Raw genomic sequence first — 5,756 nt, 5'->3', positions numbered from 1 at the left:
TATATATATATATATATATATATATATATATATATATATGTATATATATATATATATATATATATATATAATGTATATATATGTATATATATATATATATATATATATATGTATAATGTATATATATATATATATTTAAATATATAAATATATATATGTATGTATATATACATATGTATATATATATATATATATATATATATATATATATATATATATATATATAATGTATATATATGTATATATATATATATATGTATATATATATGTATATATATATATATATATATATATATATATAAATGTGTATATGTATTCCCTTCTTAATCTCATTCTACCCACATCATATATGTAGCATCAATTGCGAGCACACACTGAGGGGTCATTTCATTTTTATAACTTGTTAAAAACAGTATACAGAAGTTTTGATGTTTCCAGTTTTTTTTTACACATATTATCTGTTTTTACACAAAAGGTATAATCCAAGTAGTGTGCATGAGCGAAGAATAGGGATTGTAGTCAAATATGAGCCTTGTTTTTGGTTTTGCTTCACCCAGCTCGAAATATCTGTTTTGGTTACTTGTAGATAATTATCTATGGGCTGGGAACCACTGGCCAGGGAGAGACAGGTTAATGTGGTTATCAATACATCTGTGATTCAGGATGGGAGCACCTGATGCATCGGGTGTTTGTGTGCTTTTCTCCTTCTTCAGCTGTTGATGCATTTGTGACGGTCTTTAGTCATCTTCCTCCTCCGCTTTGGTTCCCAGATTTGTCTTGCTGCAAGATTTGCTTCCTTATTTGTTTGTACAAGGAAAACTTAGGATACAGTATTTGCACAAGGTTACGACGTTAAAACCCACTTGGGGACATTTTGTGGATGGGTTTGAGGCTTTCGTGCATCTCTCAAAGCAAGCTGTGAATCATTTATGTTTAGAATCACCACCTTTGTTGCAGACTACAGTCATGGGTTCTTCTACTTGAGGAAGACTGGTGGTCGCTGGTTTTTAAGTCTCTCCGAACTTTTTACGCTTGACCCAAAATCCCACTTATTCAGGAATAATGCTGTGGATAAGAAGTTATTTTGAAAGCTCTTCATTCTACGGTTATGCTTTTTACTCAAAGTCCACCACAAGAAGTGATGACGAAGGCGGTGATAGCTTCTTAGCACTCGCTATATTTTTGTACCAACCATTGAAATCTAAATGGAGTGTAAGTTAAAAAGAGACCAAATAAATAAAAGAAAAATAAATAAAAAGTCAATGCTTAACGCATGCTATGTACATACCTGTAAAATACAAGTTATTTTTATTGTTATAGTAGAGGAAACGGAACCTGCTGGTGTCGGAATAAAATCTGGTTTACCCCCCTCTTGCACACACACACACACACGTAAACACTCGCACCACACCATCATGACTTTTGTCATACTTCTCCCCTTTCACTCGCCCACCCCAACCCTTTCCCCTTCTCTCTCAAGTCACCGCAGAAGGTTTCCAGGTGGTCATCGCAACAATTTGTGAATATTTAATAAATCTACCTAAGAATTGATGGTATTTTTTCTTTTCCAACTTTTAGTACAAGTTAATACTGGAACACAAATTTCAGTACAATAAAGTTCAGTTCCTCTGAACCTTGGCTGTTGCCCCAGTTCAGTGTTTGTGTGTGTAATGTTGGATTGTGTGTGTGGTAATGAGTAATCATAGTTTAGAAAGAAGGACAGTCTCAGAAAAAAGTGTAGAAAAATGGAGACATTTGTATGGATTCTTCTAAAAATTTTAATTTTGCTAGATGGGAAAGTGAGAAAAGAGGTGGCAAGCAATTGAGTAAACGGCTTCTGAGTAAAATGTTAGTTATAGTAAAGGGATCACCACAGCAGATGGGGTATTGTACTTGTAATAATATATCCATGGATGGTTATAATATTGTGTTCTTAAGCAAGTCAATGTTTCCTTCATGCATAGGTTGTTTTGGTAGGAAGGGCTAAAAATGTGAAATTTAATAGTTTGTTGGGTGTTCCTGGCATTTTTTGCCACAAGTTATATAATGTGTAATGCTCCCCCTAATTTTTTGCTGCGAGTGTAAGCAGAAATTTGCTTGTGTGTAAACTTTGCCTTCTCTGAAAAGTATTTGCGCAGCCATGCGAGTCACCATCTGATCATTTAAGCAAATATGCAATGGAAGTACTATGAGTTAGAAGAGGAAAAAAAATACATATACCAAGGCTTTTTCCCCCTTACAAGTGGAGGTAGAATGTAGATTGAGAGAAGCGAGTAAATGCCTTGGTGGATCAAAGAGTGTAATGAGGATTAGACATTTGGGAATGGATGCTAAGAGGAGATTGTATGAAGGAGTGATTGTGCCAACAGCACTGTATGGGGCAGAAACATGGAACATAAGAGAAGAAGAGAGGAGGAGTTTGAATGTGTTTGAGATGAGGTGTCTGAGAAGTATGATGGGGGTTACTAGACTAGATAGAGTGAGAAATGAGGTGGTGAGGAGGAGAACAGGGGTGGAAAAGAAGCTGGGAGATAGGGTTGATGAAAGAATATTGGGGTGGTTTGGACACATGGAAAGAGTGAGTGAAGAAAGACTAGTAAGAGAGGTGTGGAGGGAGTGAACATGAGGGGATGTCCTAGGATGAAGTGGATGGATGGGGTGAGGGGGGCTTTGGGGAAGAGGGGAATGTCTGTTGAGGAAGGACGGGTGAGTGGAGAATGGTTGTATATGGATGATGTGATTGCATGAGGTGGAATGGGCGGGGGGATGGGGGATGAGGTAGTATGTGTGAGCAAAATTTGATGCAGCCCGAAGGGATTTCTCCCCATCCTCTCATTTTATGCAATAGGGGGATGGAGAGGGGGGGTCGCCGATTTAATGAAGCGGCCTTGCTGTGTCTTGTGACCCAGGGCAGTGGACAAGGTGCAGGGATGACCCGTCATTCAGGAGGTGCTAAGATAAGAGGGAGGGTGGAGGGGTGTGGAGTGTATTCGGGGATGGAATGGGTGGGAATGATTTTATGCCTTTTTCTTTTTGGCTACCCACCTCGTAAGGGGGAAAAAGCCTTGGTATATGTATGTATGTATGTACAAGGGAGGTAGCCAAAAAGAAAAAGACATATAACCATTCCCACCCATACCATTCCTACACACACTCCACACCTCCTGGAAAAAAAATAACCAAGTTATTATTGGTTTATAGACATTTGGGAATGGATGCTAAGAGGAGATTGTATGAAGGAGTGATTGTGCTGACAGCACTGTATGGGGCAGAACCATGGAACATAAGAGAGGAAGAGAAAGGAGTTTGAATGTGTTTGAGATGAGGTGTCTGAGAAGTATGATAGGGTTTACTAGGTTGGATAGAGAGAGAAACGAGGTGAAGAGGAGAACGGGTGGAAGGGGAGTTGGGAGATAGGGCTGATGAAAGAGTATTAGGATGGTTTGGACACATGGAAAGAATGGGTGAAGAAAGAAAAGAGGTGTGGAAGGAGTGAACATGAGGGGGCGACCTAGGATGAGATGGATAGGGTAAAAGGGGCTTTGGGAAAGAAGGGAATGTCTGTTGAGGAAGGATGGGAGAGGGTAAGATAGGGGTGAATGGAGAATGGTTGTATATGGATGATGTAATCCATGAGGTGGAATGGGTGGGGGTGAGGGAGTATGTGTGAGAAAAATTTGACGCAGCCCGAAGGGATTTCTACCATCTTTTCTGCATGAGGGGACAGAGAGGGGGGCGGGTGTCACCGATTTAATGAAGCGGCCTTGCTGTGAATGTGCTGTGTCTTGCGACACTGCTTCTGACCCAGGGCAGTGGACAAGATGCAGGGATGACCCATCATCCAGGAGGTGCCAAGATAAGAGGGAGGGGAGTAGAGTGTGATAGGGATGAAATGAATGGGAGTGGATTTTATGCCTGTTTTTTGGCTACCTCCCTTTTAAGGGGGAAAAAAGCCTTTGGTATATGTATGTATGTATTATTGGTTTGACAGTTGCCAAGTCACCATATTTTTAGAGAATTTATAAGTTAATGTTTGGGTGGAACTTCTTTACTGAATGGATTTTAATTGAAAACCTTGTGTGTGCGCTAGTTGTAAAACATGCGTGCACACAGCTTAGAGGGAATGTTGCCAGAGGGTATCTTAGGAATCCATTACAGACAGTGGTATAGAAGCATTGAAGGTTAGTGATGTTGCATCTGAGGCTGCCTTGTCAGCTCATTTATTGCTGGAGGTGCCAAAGTGAGATGCTTACCACAAAAGAATAGGGATTTGAAGTGGAAGGAAATTCGGATGAGTCGTGAGTCGATTTCATGGACTGTTGGAGAATGGCAAGAGCTTTCAGGACACGGCACGAGTCACAGGGGGTGGCATAGGGTGAGCGGAAGGCAAAAGTGGCAAAAACAGTCGTGTTAAATATTGAAACTGAATGAGGGAGGTGTCTGGATTTTTTGTCTGTGAGATACTGCTGCACCCGTTCTACAGTCAACAGAAGTGGTCTACATGGATGTTTATGGCAAAGGAATGAGAAGACTAGTCTGAGAGCCCTAATAAATAAAGTCCAGTGGCATACAGTTTTTTGATAGCATGGCCAATGCAAAGCTAACGCACAGAGTATAAAGTGACCTTGTGTTGGTTATATATTTGGATGGGTATATATATATCAGGAATGGTGGGGAAGTAAGGAGTAGTTATGTGTGAATGATATGATGCAGCCCAAAGGAAGTTCTCCCTGTATTCTTTTTCTGCACAAGGCGACGGAGAGATCAGAAGCAATGCAGCAAGACACAGCCCATCCACAGAAAGTTGGATTTACATTGTGAAGATGTGGTGGGTTAGTGTTATTCGGGTCTGGTTGTGGGGTTAAGGGGGAATTGTGGAGGGATGGATCAGGGGTCATACATAGCTTCCTGTGTTGCATGTATGACCTGTCTTGGCAGGGCTGCTGGAGCGGGAATGTAGGGGAGAAGAGGTTGCCAAATTTTAGTCAACAATGACTATTCAAGTAATTATTCTCATCACATCACTTGTAAGATGATGGATAAGTTCCTCTAATGAAAGCTCCCCCTAATCCCTCTTACTTGAATACTTACTACCGAAACACCTTCACAGAGGTGTATAGATAAAAGATTTCAAGAGATGTTGTAAAAAGTGACTGCATAGCACCTAATGAGGAGATAAGGTTATTGTGTTGTTACAACAGCCCAAAATCCGGTTCCTTAGTTACAAACAAATTGTATAGCTAGGCTAAGACTACATCCAGGACAAAATTAATGTAGTGTATGAATTCTACTGTAATACTGAGGACTGCGCGCCTTGTAATACAAGGTGTAGCCTTAACCGACGTTTAACGATACAAGCACAAAATGGAGCAGTAAAACAACGAAAGATATTGGTAGAGATAAGTTAACAGAAAACATGAAAATAATTGCTAGCAATGAGGACTTCCGAATATTACAATAGTTAGAAAAGTTGTTAAATCACTAGAATTCCCCATCAATGAACTTACAATCTGATGTGACATCTACGATCCAATTAATTCCTCACTTGCCTGAATGTGGAGAGGGTCCCCACCTCCCAACCACCACCAACTTACCTAACCTTAATGACGTCATCCCTCAGGCAAGTAAGGTGCTCCAAGGAGTCTGCTCAGGGTGTGGTATATGTCATGTATGTGCCTCTCTCTTATTTCCCATCTGTGTGCTATTGTATATATATATATATATATATATTCTGAATGTAGTAAAGGAAGTTTTAG

The sequence above is a fragment of the Oratosquilla oratoria genome, chromosome 19 (assembly GCF_046742065.1).
Source record: "Oratosquilla oratoria isolate Oo_2021 chromosome 19, ASM4674206v1, whole genome shotgun sequence".
In the NCBI taxonomy this organism is placed as follows: Eukaryota; Metazoa; Arthropoda; class Malacostraca; order Stomatopoda; family Squillidae; genus Oratosquilla; species Oratosquilla oratoria.
This window is presented reverse-complemented; position numbering follows the sequence as displayed.